We start from the raw sequence: 14,014 nt of genomic DNA, 5'->3' as shown, positions 1-14,014 counted from the left end.
GCAGTGGCCAACGTGACATGGGAGGGCTACTCAAAACTCAAGGAGGACTTCTTCTACCTTGTGGGAAAGGTGTTTTGAATAGGAAGGACGTGTAACGACTCTGGCTAGGCAAGAGGAGCACACGGTGGAGAAAAATGGCAGCAGAAAAATGGAAGTGGAACCCTACCTTAAGAAGACTAACGCTGACAGAAGAAGAGTAGAAGAAGTGAAGTGTGTTCGGTGTTGAGTTCAGAAGGAAGTACATGGGCATTTCTGATGAACCTGGTTGTCTTGTACATGGGCTTTAGCTCTGTTATGGGTTGTCTAGTACATGGAATTTAGTTTTGTTATGGTCTGACGCAGGCCAGCGTGGGCTGGGTGTTGATGGCCTTTTATGTTATTGTTTTTGATTTACTTGTTGAGTCTGTGTAAAAAGGCCATGCGGCTGAGTCTGGTTATTTCTTTTGGAGTCCATATGTAAGGCCCCTGTGGCCCAGTATAGAGTCCCTTTTATGTTGGGTACTTGGAACGAAAATGGCATCAAACATCTATCCAAAAACCCTATTTCTTATCTCTTGATTCTGGAGGCGCTTTCCCTCGAAGAAAGCATTGCTATTTCCTTATCCGTTTCTACATTTCCATCTATTTTATTACAGCAGTGTTACACACACACACACACTCTCTCTCTCTCTCTCTGTGTAATGGTTTTACCCTATCGTCCTCACTCTATGTCTCTTTTTCATCACAGCAACAAATCTTGCCGCTCAGTCCTTCATTCTTCACTTCATCTGAGATCGACTCTGCCCCACAATCGCGCAGCTGCAAAACAAGGTATTCCAATATGGTTCTTCCGTGACAAAGCTCTGTCTCGCAAACCCCCTCTCTCGATTTCTCTCACCCTACCCCTATTATCATTAGGATTTGTACCTGTAAGGATGAAAACCTCATTTTTTCTTCTGGGTTCACGGAATAAAACTTCATCTCTTCTTGCAGGTTTTACACGGGTGTCATTATTTAGCAACATTGTCATATATTTTTAGATTCTACTTGAGACATTTTGTTTCATTTATGGGTCCAATTTATGTCTGATAAACACTTGAACACAAGTGTTGGTGATACCCAGGAAAAGCAGTCTGCGCCAAACAAGCATAATTGCAGTAAGATAGCTTTAGCAAAAGGCACTGATCTGGTGGATGCAGACGTTTGGAAAAAATTATGCATGCGGTGGGGTAGCAAGGATTTCAAGGTATAGCTGCCTTTCTAGCACTATGAAGAACCTCAAGGTAAAACAAAAATTTACACTTTCTCTTGAATTTCCTTTATAGATAATTAATGCAATCTTGTCTTTGAAAATTTTGTCGAAACTAAATTTAGATTTGATCTGTGCGTGCTTAAATTTCTATGGGAATTGATTGATTTTTGAAATGATACCTTGCGTATCTTTGCTTGAAAATGGGTATCTTTGGTTACGGAATTCATAGACTATTGATTACTTGCTTGCCGCTGCTAAAAGTAGATGTCTTTTTATCATATGAAGTATGCAGGGGCTAGCTGCTTGAAGTATGCAGCTTTTAGCATTTCTTTTTGCTTGGTGATTGATAATATTTTACAAATCATTTCCATCTGCTTTCTTTAAATAGTTTTGTGCCTGAATATGTTTTTACTTCAATTTGACATTAAATACTGTTGTTTATACAGTTTCTTCAATGGGTATTGAGCATTGACACCGTTGTGAAACCTCTTCCACAGGCTGATTTTGAGACTTTTCCCATCGTCACAGACACCGAGCTCGCTGTGCATTGTCTCCTCTACCATCACCTGGTTTCACCATCACCAGCCGGTATATTGGCTCCCCTCTCTCTATCCCGCTTGACTCTTTATCCCTCTCTACATGTAATGCCTTAACCCTAGCAATTTTCATTTTTTGCAGAAACAGAGGACTTCCTTTGCTGCCCCCATCCGCCCTATATTAACCATGGTTTCGTCTCTCTATAAAACCCCTCTCACTCTATCCCTCACTCTGTAATGGCCTAACCCTAGCTATTTTTTCATCTGTCTATATATAGATTTTCATCTGTGATTTATGTTTGGTAGACCATTTTGCTTGTAGTAATACTAGGTGTTGGTACTATTGGGATGCAATTGCAGTAGGCAAAATCAATTTTTTCATTCCTTTATGTCCATGAAACTTGTCCCAATGTTGCTGTGTTTGCTGTGTTTGCCGTGTTTGCTATGTTTGGTTGGTGCTGTGCTTAGCTTGTGCCGTGAACTGTGTTATGTTTCTCCCTAGTAGACTGTTTCATTGGATGACTCATTTACATGTTCTTTCTTCATGAAGCATACATGTAAATGCAAGCAAATGCTTTGAACATCTTCTTCATTCTCTTGCTTTGTGCTTTCTGATATCGACTAAGGAGGAATTTTATCCATCTTTTTGGGAAAATGTACTCTTCCTCACAACCCAATGGTATGATATTTTTAATAACATGGCTTTATGATAAGCCAGCTCTTAAACCCTCCCCTTCTCTTGTCCTATTCAGATTATGATGTGCAAGATCTATAATATGGAAATTACATATGATGCTCATACTTTGCATCATGGACGTAGTGTGGACCTAATTATGTGCCCAGCAAGATGATTAAGCCTTGTCTAATGCATGAAGTGACTTGGAAACAATCTATTTTGTTGATACATGCTTAGTGGAAGAGACACTTGTATGGGAAAAGCTGAAAAAATAATAATTTGGATTGATGTTAGAAGTAACAATAATGCCCATAAAAATTCAATAGCTTACCGCTTATAATTTTCTTGGGCCAATGTTTACAGAAAATCAACATATATGATAATGATGTATCATTTCAATAAATACACTCTCTTGTGATATCATAGGAGAGATTATATGGTGCTATAATGTATCATTTAGATGTCTAACAATTTATTTTGTAGTAACTAATGGATAATCACTTTTTATTAATGATTCTAAGCCATTAATAACCAGTAAACAAATAATAGTTTGCAATAATTTAGGCTGACTTTGTATTACAATAGGAGAAGTTAAATCATCACAAGACGTTGTTGGACCAACTACGTAGGAGGTTTAATTCTTTTCACGAAAAGTTGCACAAGATGTACACCAGCTGTGGAAGTCCTAAAATGGCTTTGGCAAAAGGCACTGATTTAGTGGATGCAGAGGTGTGGAAGACTTTATGCGATCAGTGGGTTTTTTTTTTTTTTTTTTTTAAGAAGAGCGGAAGGTCACATGTCCAAGAGTGACCCCCTCCCATATTTATCCTAATGGCTTCAATTTCAATAATACTTTGACTACTTGTCCATTGTATTGTATGTAGCAGGCGCTTTCACTACAGAACAAGTCGAATCGTGAGAAGCAGCGGACTAACCAAACAGCTGGGAGGAAGTCCATTGTACTAATAATTGAGGAGAAGGTAACATGTATTTAAATGTTACTTGCAATAAATTTCAGCTTGTGAAGAGGTCAATGACTAGTAAATACATATCAATTAGGTGCGGGTCTAGCTGTGAAAATGGTCTTCCTGTGGACACATAAAGTTGTCGTTAAGGGGGAAAAGTGTGGTTCATTCCTTTTGACTGAAGAGACCCAGTACAGCATATAAGCCACATACAGCTGGTCGCAACAGGTATATATTTTAATAATACAAGTCTATCTGGTTTAAATGACAAGGTTTGAGATGCTGCATGACAATTTTGGGTTGCTTATTAAAAAAAGTGTTAGACATTAGACTGAGGTAGAAAAAATAATATAGTTAGAGTTGCTTGATGTAATGCGGACTCCATCTAGCTTACAATAATTAGTTATTGTTGAAACTAATTTCCTGTAACACCCCGTTCCCGTATGATAGAGATGTTACTAACGTACATAATATAATGCCTAGTAAAGAGATTTATATCCTGAAATACCTCAGATTATGTATTTTTATAAAACTGAACATAACTATTTTTAAAAACATAAAATTGAAAACGTAAAAATATAACATAAACTAACCCCACGCATTACTTTTATCCAAAAAGAATCATAAAAGAAACTAAGTCCTTGCACTAGATCTACTCCTGATCCTCTAGCTTTACGTCCTTACAACCATCGTTTGTGATAGTTAAACATAGAAGAGAACGAACAAACAAATAAAAATGAGTCGAATACTCAGTAAATAGTACATCATACCGTAAAATATGACTTAACAAGACTTAATTTTTGAAAGAATCTTCGAAAACATATATATCATTCACAGATTCTCATAGCATGTCTATTCATCATCATTATGAGCAGAAACATACATAATCATGACGAACATATAAACATGAATGCACAAATTTTTTACAACATTCACTCTAGAATATATAACGTTATGGTCGGAAATTATTATTTTCAGCGATTATACCACTGCAAATAGACATTGACGACTATTTATAATTTGTGGTCGCAAATGAGTATTTTCTGTGGTGTAAAAAGAATTTGCGACCAAATCTCAATCTTATAGCTGCCCATTTCCTTACAATTGAGTCTTGCCCAAGTGACATTTTTCACGATTGGCCAACAATGACAAATTGTTGCAATTGGTTAAAATTTGCATAAAAATAGTTGACTAGTAGCAACGAAATTAACTCCTTGTAAAAAGCCTAATTTCACTTCAAGAAAAATAACTTTTTGTATGGCTTAAAATTGTCACAAAAAGCATTCGTAAAAAGTTTGTTGCGTCAAAATGAAAATCAATATCATTGCGACGAGGACAACTTCAACGCAAAAGACACTCCAAATGGTAGGGAAAATGCCCTATTAGCCACTTGAGTCTAGTGTCTCAAAAACAAAATAACGCCACAAAAAGCCATCACATGAAACGATTGTTGTTGTTATCTCAATTTTTATTTGTTGTGAATTTGCTGTCATAAATAATTATTTGCGGTGATTTAAATTGAGAACAAAATAACCATTGCCCTGACTTTTAACCAAATTTGTTTGTGGTAAATATATATGTTCGGCAATATTTGTGGACGCAAATTAAGTATTAGTGAGCAAAAATATATCAAAAGAATTACACAGCTTGCATTATATTATAATCCATAAAGCAATTACACAAAGTATTTGTTTTATATTCTAAGCAATTATATTATATTAGAATGCATAAAGCAATTATATTATATTTTGTGTGCAGCTAATTAGAGGATTTGATTCTTCAGTCCTCAAGTACTTAAGCTAAAGATCGACTTGGTGCTCCTATTTTTGAAGCATTAAGGTCTTCCTTCTCTTTTTTTTGAAGCATATGAAAATGTCACTGGTGCTCTGGTTAGCAAGTTCGCAAGTCTTGGCTACTATAGATTCGTCCATCTCTGAAGAGGAATACAACTAGATTCATGCTTCATGCAATCTAAAAAATGAAACTTGAATTGAATTGCAACTGCAGAACAAATAAGAATAGTAAGCAAAAGTCAGCCCACATAAATTCCATATGTTTGAATAAAAGCAATAGAAATGTCACAAATTGACTCAAGGATTGTCTGGATCATATACCAATAAAAATGAGGGACAATCAGACTAAAATTTCTATTGAAATATGAGTCATTATTTTCCAACAAAAGTATGAAAGGAAAGAAAACTATCTCTAATTATTCCATTGTATTCTAGGATAAATTAACTGTAAATGAATAGTTACAAAATAGAGGAATTTCTGAACTTACAACATGCAAATATAAAAATGTAAACTTGAAAATAGAATAAATACAAGAATAGAGGAAATACTAGAATTGCTCAACTTGCAGCTTTAAACCTGTAAACTGTAAATCAAGGAAAGATCTGTTTCCATAACATAGAAAATAAGTATAATTTGCATGCTATAGTGACATTGTTTTGAGTTAGTACATGGCATGATGTCATGCAAACTTCAGAGTGGTTGGTTTTTCATTTACAAAGTTGCAGGGACATCAAAGCACATGTTAACAAATACCAAATTATCATAGACAATAAATAAATGCCTAAAAGTCAAGGATAGACCAGACCACTTCAAAAACAAGTTAAACAAAAAACACAATAACTACAATTCTAACAAACCCATCGTCATGGAGACATAGCAAATCAACCAACACCAATTGGTGTATAGTAGAACTAGGATGTATTGAAGTGTACCTATAAGTGCTCTGGCAGGATCAATGCAGTAATGCCTAAATGGAACATTCAAGTGGAAACACTTGTTAGCATCGAATGGTCCAATTGTCAGGCACAACAGATTTTAGAAAATTATAAGAAAAAAGAAAACCTGTCATTTTTAAAAAATGTAAAATAAGAAGAAGGAAGATCCAATAATTACCTTCTTCGTCTAAGGGTAAATCCCAGATTTGAACCTTCCATCCATCCTCACGCAAGTCGAAATCGAGGAGCAACCCGATAGGCATGCATTTGAACCACTAGAATGAATAGGACTCAAAATCAAAATAAATCCAAACCTAAATAAATTTAAAAGGGGAATAGATTTCAAGAATGAAAAGTGTCTTACTTTCTGTTGCTCCTAATATGTGAAGTGAATAATCATGTATGCATTGGAGTTTATAGGAATATATAGGAATAAAGTCAAGAATAGAAAAAATTACGACCACCTAATCCAACAAAACGTTTGTGAAGGAGTGATTTTATTTTCTCAGTTTTCTCCTCATACTTCTTAGTTTTGTGCAAAACATTCATGATTCTAAAAACTCAACTGAATAATTTTAAAAGAAAAAAAAAAAGAAAAAAAAAATGAAAAAAGAAACTGAGCTGAATCCAAGTACTCTTGTTTTGCAAATATTGGGTTACATTATCTTGCTCTTGTATCACTTATGTTGTGTAGTTATCAAGTCTTTTCCGCAATCATCTAAGAAAACCTAGTCCTATTGGTCACATAAAGTCTACAAAAGCTAGTTTTTGTAGCAAGTTTTAGTGTGCGTTAAAAAAAAAACACCCAAAAACTTAAAATTTTGCAATAAAAAAATTACTATTCAGATTATCGTATGGGACCATTCACGACAAAATTTAGCGGCTAGTTCGAAATCACCACAAATAATGTCGTTTCTCGTCAATTTGAGGTTGGACGGAAAAATCTTGGATGCAAAAAATGGTTTTTCTTGTAGCGTAGGAAGATATGAAGCCACTCTACATGCATGCGTGTCATGTACCTCAATTAATTCACCAACTCGCTACAATCAATACCATATATATTACTGTTCCATTAGTCACTAGTTTTTTGTAAACAACATGCTAAATTGTTAATAGTTGCTACGTACAATAGAAACGGCCTTTTGCGTCCCATTAAATCGACACAAAAATCCCATAAAATGATGGTAATAATTATTTCCATCCAAATCTAATCGACGCAACATGGACACTATTAAAACTTCTCAAAAGGTTTATGGCGTCAAAACTTGTGAATGTCACAAATATGTCGTGAATTTGCAATGAATTATATTGCAGCCATTATTCACAAACTTTGACATAAAAAAAGTAAGCCAATAGTGAAGAAAAATCCATTTGCATCATTATTTTTGTGACGCAAATATAAAATATTGATATTAAAAAAAATATTATTCCTAAGCTACTTTTATGGTCGCAAATATATATTACCGCAATTACTTAATATATATTTGCATCGATAAATATCTTCACAAATGCACTATTGGTGTTATGCAAAAGGCCAAGCACGCGGTCTAAAAATATATATTTGCAACTCATTATTTATGCTGCAATTATAAAAAGTTTTGCATGAAACTAGTGTTTTTGATACAAAAAATATTGTTGCAAATAATTATTTTTTATGGTGCATATTAGCTTGTTGCAAATGCCAATGAATTATAGATAAAGGTCAATTATATTTGTTGCTAAGTAGTAGTGCTACAAATATAAACAATTGAAAAACTCTAAATGCAGTCGGTTCGTGCAATCTCTATACAGTTGTCTGACGTGGATTTTTAATGAAACGGCTCGTTTTATTGAATTTGGAATGTTGAAACGAATGAAACATAGAGCAGGAAGGGAAATTAGAAAATCAAAACGAGGGAAATTAGAATACCGAAACACACCGTTTCTCTTTATTGAGAAATATATCTTCAAATTAGAGCATCGGCAATGGCCTCGCCATTGCCAAATGTAAGTTTAAAATGACTATAATTTTGCAACAATAGATCTGCAATGGCCTAGCCATAGATGGAAAATTTGACATAAGTGATACAGTAAATTTAAAGACCTCGCCAGACATGGCGAGATACTATACAAAGTCCAAAGATTTTTTTATTTGTTTTCTACTACCTGCCCTGTCATTTCCCTCGGTTTTCCATTTCAGATATCTCTCCATTTCTTCTTCTTTCTTTTCTTCTTTATTTTCTTTCTCTCCCGAAGCCTGGGTCTTCTTCAACCTGTCGCCGTCCTTCAACCAGCAACCTCCCAACTTTCAAGCCTCAAAGCCGGATGCCAATTTCTGAAGCTTGGGTCTTCTTCAACCTGTCGCCGTCCTTCAACCAGCAACCTCCCGACTTTCAAGCCTCAAAGCTGACTGCCAATTTCCGAAGCTTGGGTCTTCTTCAACCTGTCGTCGTCCTTCAACCAGGAACCTCCCGACTTTCAAGCCTCAAAGCTGACTGTGATGATTTTTTTTTTGGGTTTGTATCGGCTTTAATCGACTGTTGCCGTCGATTTTTTTTCCCTCATTTGAGTCGGATTGTGATGATTTTGGTTGTTTGGGTTTGTATAGGCTTTATTTGATTTTTTTTTTTTTCTCGTTTGAGTCGGATTGTGATGATTTTGGTTGTTTTGGGTTTGTTTTGATTGGTATCTACTCTATCATTTTGGGTACTCACTGTTTGGGGGATCGGTTGTTTTTGTATCCTTGGGTTTCGACTGATGATGGGGAATGTCTGTGAGTAGTGAATTTCTGATTTGGGGATTAATAATATTATATTATTTTTTAGACTTGGGATAGCTAGTCCAATGTGGACTAATTTAACTAGAAGTTCATATTATAGCTAAAACACCATTTTTGAATTCTATTTTAGACTTGGCAATGGCTAGGCCATTGCCGATGCTCTTAGGGTCCCTTTCTTCATCGTGTCAAGGTTTTCACCTTCAAAAGGTACTCTGCATCCAGACCTAAGGATCCTTTCTTCCTTGTCGCCACTCGCTACTTCCCTACCTGCCACTAGCCACCTGGTTATTCCTTGGTACATACTCCTTCCTCGTCACCACCTACTCCTTTTTTTGTTTTTGGCTCTGGTTTTGGCAAATGTTCTACATTCCTAGAGCATGGAATCTCTTCCAGGTCTGCCATATCTTATGGAGAATTAATTTTAGTTGTTTTCAGATCTCTAATAAGAAATCTCTTAAAAATCTCGGAATGTAATTTTAGTTGTTTTAGTGGTTCAAGATGCTTGATTTTCTAGTTGTTAGGTTCATGAACTTCATGGGTGTTATGGGGTTGCTGGAATTGTGGGCTTTTTGGTAGATTTTTGGGTTACACGAACCATGTAATTACTCTATTTTTGGGTTCCAATTGCTTTGTGGTATGCACATTTTTCATGCTTGCAATCCCTGTAAAATAATAATCTTCATCAAATTAGGACAATAATATATATAGCATATGTAATATATCAATGTAAAAAAGTTCCAGATCTATTGTTTAAATTACTAAGTATGTGTCCCCGGTTCTATGATGGAATTTCTTGGTCGAGTCTTTTTCTTTACCAAAAATGAAAGGGAAATTAAAAATAAAAAAGAGGGGAGAGACAAAAAAAGAAGCAATATTGTGATTATCTCCTACCTCTAGCAGTGCCTATAGAAAATCATGATTAAAAATATAACTTAAATTTGGAATTGGGGGTTGGAGCAAATGGTGTCTGATCTTTGACATGAGCATGAACTGAATATTTCTATATTTCTTGTGCATGTTAGTCATGATTGTTGTTTATCTATGATCTGCATGTCACTCTAGAGGAGAAAAAGGGAACTTGAGGTTCAAAACTGTTGACAGCGGAGGACAGGACGTCTGATCATACTACGATCATTGAGATGGAGCTAGCCTTGCAGCCTGCCTTCGTGTGGCCCGAGTGTTGCATCTATAAGATCCCCAAAGAGCTATGCATGTTGAAAGTGAAACAGATATTGGGTTGGTTTGGTACAAAAAACTTTCAGGAACCATGTGGTTGGTTTATGTATAAATTATGTTATGTAAGCTTTGTTGTATACTGTGGATATATGAACCAACTGTAAATTATGGCTGCTTTTAGAGTAGGCAGAACTACAAAATCTAGTACTTGTAACATCACTAATTTACTTGCTCGGAACCATGTGGTTGGTTTATGTAACTGTTATGTTATGTAAGCACTTGTATGATGTGGATATATCAATCAACTCTTTGTATTTAGTAAGTTGCTCATGACATGTCAAAACTGCAGCACTGGTGGGTGTAAAACCAGAAAATCCCTATTTGGTTTTACTAGACATTGTCAATAAGCTTTGGAAAAGTTTAATCATTAGCCCTTATTTTCACTCCATTATTTACAGAGTTTCAAAGTTTGATAGCAAGTTCATAAAAAAAAATCTTTCAAGAATACAATATAAGTCGCCAACAATACGAACTAATCCAGATTATATTATTTCAGATTTCACTACTTTTCCTAGAGAATGGATTTTCTTTCTCCATTATAGTTGTAAGAAATATGAGCTTCTGAAAGCTGCTCGAGTTGGACAAGTGAATCACTTAATTAGCTAGAATGCCACTTTGCCCTGCTTCTTGTTGCAACTAGTAATTGGGACCACAATTCATGGCTGAAGAAGCTAAGCTACTTAACTATCATCTTTACAATATTTATATGATGAGTCACAGGATGTTGCATGACAATTTGGAGTAGTTTGCACGCCAGAGTTTTTCCCATTTGAAAAGGTGGTAACATCCTGTAAAAGTTACTTCCATTTTTAACTCCTCATCCAAAATAATAATAATAATAATAATAATAATAATAATAATAATAATAATAATAAACTTGTAATTGAATGGCCCCCAGATTCGACATACCCAATATGGCGCACTAACACACAAAAATCAAGACAAATGCCATAAGATAATTCTCATATTTGTAGCGTTATTGCCAGATTCTCGTATTTGTATTTGAATGGCCACCAAATTCTCATATTTGTAATCCAGACAAATGCTATTCAAGGAGGCACGAGCTTTGCACAAAAGGAATGACCACCAACGGGCGTCCTGTATATGTCATCTCTTTGTCTTAACCACCAACTGGTGCATTTGGGAATGAAGCTAAATTACATTATACAATTAAACATAAATGCATTTGCTTAAAGTGTGGCTACTCTCCATTGCAACTTCAACATGTCCTAAGTAGCACAGCCTCCATAAACAATACTCCTGCAGTTAAAATAAGAATATTTAAATTTACTTGAAATGGACAAACCCCACAAAAGAGGTCAAGAAAAATCAAAGCAATTAGCAAGAAAATAGCGTTTTCCTTTTATTATTCTTTTACCTCAAATTGTCTTCAATTGCCTTAACTTTTGGGGTTTTTCGACTATTAACAGCCACCAAACCATGCCACTCTCACTATCACTCTGCATCAACTAGATCTGTGAGTAGAAGAACATAAAACAAAAGCAATAATGATACATAACCCAGATGCTTTTCAAGCATATTTTGGGCAGATGCTTTTCACATTTATTTTTTCTTATATTATTGCTCAATAACTTCAACGCTTTAATGGGAGAAGTAAGAGTTGACAATAAAACAAGTAGATTTTGAGGTAGAAAATATCAGGCATTAGATCCTTATGCTCTTAGAGCACATAATATTAGTCAATAACAATGTATCCATCATCTTAATTGATCTTTTATTTTTTTGCAAGCAGAAATCAATGACCAAAATGATGAAAAGAAGCTTACCCTTACTCCATTATAACCTCAATATTTGTAGTCAATTAATTTGTGACCTACAAGCTTGTGAAGACAAGCAGGCTATATAGAGAAGGGACCCTAACGCCTTCCTCTAATCAAGAAACAAAATTCCTTTTAATTTTGAAGGAAATGTGCAAAAAACAATGGCAACAAAACCTGTGAGGGTACCAAAAAGAGAAAACAAAGACAATAGAACAGGGAAAGAAAGCATTGTATTTTACATATTACCCAATTAAGAGACCAAAACCTTATCTATTTTAAGCAATTTAAACTGTTTCGAGCAAGACGGAGCTAACAAATCCATAATGTAGTATAACAATAATCCCCAAAAAAACACCAGTCACCCAAAAGGTTCATCAATACCTGAAACAAAAAATGTAGGTATGTGATGGAGAAAAATGAAAGAGCAAGAGTGACACAAGATCAAGTTGCAAAGGAAAATAATGTGCTTTACCTCGACCTCTTTTTTCTCAGAGCGGTTTCGAACTTCCAAGGGGCAATTTCAAGCCGAATATGAAAAGGCATAAACGTAACAATCACGCAAGGACACTCCAATGCTTTAAGACATTCTACTTAGGATAACTACTGGCTTTAGAGTCTAATCCTTAACCCTAAGAGTTCAAAATCCACAATTATAAACATAATAGCACCATACATATGCGTAATAATCACCCCTAATCTTCTCCAAAGAGGAACACAAAAACTAAATTTTGGGACCTTAAAGTACTAAATCTTCTTGCGGAATGGAGGAAATATACAGGAAGAACCGGTTGAAGAAATGTAGACTGAGAAAAGAAAAAACTTGATCTTACACCTAATGAAGCTGCTGACGAAGAAGACCCACACGAAAATGATGACCCATGGTCCCTATACGATGAACCAGACCAATGTGGGTATCAATGAACCAGATCAAACGAGCACGAAGAAGAAGAAACACAAAGATCCAGACAATCGAACACAAAGAAGAAACCCACCTGAAAGCTAGAAGAAACACGAAAGCTTTGCTTTGGTTTTTCTTCACGACCCAGACCAGGCTCTCCCCCTCCCTTCATCCCTTTGAAGACCACAAATGACCCACAAAAAGATGACCCAACCCTTCCACGAAGAAGAAGACCACTTGTAGAGAAAGCACAGATCCACTTGAAGACTACAAAGCCAAAGACAAGCTTGAAAAGAAGACCACAAAGCCGAAGAGAAGAAAAGACTAGGGGTGAAAACCAACCCCTTCGGTGCGGTTTTTGGGCAGAACTGCCGTCGACTGATGAGAGGGAAAACGGTGGATGGACCGACTATAACCGGTCGACGGGGAGGAGTACAACCGGCCGTATCGACTCCGGCGGTTTACAGTCGGTTCTCGGTTCCCCTTCGACGGCATCGTTCGTCTGAGAGAGTAGAGAGAGAGAGAGAGAGAGAGTTGCAGAGGAGAGAGAGAGAGAGAGAGAGAGAGAGAGAGGGGGTTACTGAAATGCAGAAACGGAAAAGAAGGCGAAGACGACGATTGTGTAATTTCGAAACGGCGCCGTTTGGTTTAATACTAGGCGACGCCGTTCTAATTTTTTTTCTCACCTTATAGACAAAACGACGCCATTTGGTTTAATAAAAAACGGCGTCGTTTAATCTATGTGAGAGACAAAAACCTAAGGTAAAATGACGCCGTTCCACTTAAGTTTAAGTGGAATGGTGTCGTTTCATATTGAGAAAATTAAAAAAAGAAAAAAGAGTATTACTACATTGGCCGGTTCAGCGGTTTGAGCCGGCCTCAAACTGCGACCGAATCGACGATAGGCGGTTTTGCTAAATCGTTGTTGCCCGTCGACCGGTTCTGGCCTCTGGCGGCCGGTCTGAGTCGGTCACAGACGGTTCCACGGTTGCTTGTACACTCCTAGAAAAGACCACTGAAGAGAGAGAACCAACGCCATCATGTTTTTTTTTTTTTAAATATAACGACTGACGTGGCATTATACACATCAGCCGACTACTCCGCGATTACATCCGGCGACTGTACCTAGAAGAACTGTAAACAATTTGCTAGCAACGGAGTTATTGCAACTCTGAAACTATTGACAGAAATGATTAAAATTTCT

At 36.1% G+C, this 14,014-nt stretch overlaps 2 long non-coding RNA genes across 9 annotated transcripts; one reads left to right on the top strand and one right to left on the bottom strand.

The window, feature by feature from the left end:
* Window positions 1–478: 478 nt before the first annotated feature.
* LOC122318471 lies at window positions 479–10,389 on the top strand. Of its 8 annotated transcripts, none has more exons than XR_006244837.1 (8): window positions 479–810; window positions 1,087–1,262; window positions 1,729–1,819; window positions 1,910–3,172; window positions 3,331–3,423; window positions 3,503–3,636; window positions 5,167–8,632; window positions 9,958–10,389. It is a non-coding gene; the product is annotated as an uncharacterized LOC122318471 (long non-coding RNA). The 8 variants fall into 8 exon arrangements; XR_006244834.1 differs by having other exon boundaries at window positions 973–1,262; XR_006244839.1 differs by having other exon boundaries at window positions 480–810; window positions 1,103–1,262; window positions 1,910–3,195.
* A 678-nt stretch (window positions 10,390–11,067) lies between these two features.
* LOC122318278 lies at window positions 11,068–13,321 on the bottom strand. Its single transcript, XR_006244783.1, has 3 exons — window positions 12,905–13,321; window positions 11,510–12,797; window positions 11,068–11,391 (listed from the first exon to the last, which is right to left on the bottom strand). It is a non-coding gene; the product is annotated as an uncharacterized LOC122318278 (long non-coding RNA).
* Window positions 13,322–14,014: the final 693 nt, after the last annotated feature.

Source organism: Carya illinoinensis, chromosome 8 (assembly GCF_018687715.1).
Source record: "Carya illinoinensis cultivar Pawnee chromosome 8, C.illinoinensisPawnee_v1, whole genome shotgun sequence".
Lineage (NCBI taxonomy): Eukaryota > Viridiplantae > Streptophyta > Magnoliopsida > Fagales > Juglandaceae > Carya > Carya illinoinensis.
Note: the sequence above shows the minus strand (reverse complement) of the source record. Positions and strands in the feature narration are given on the sequence as shown.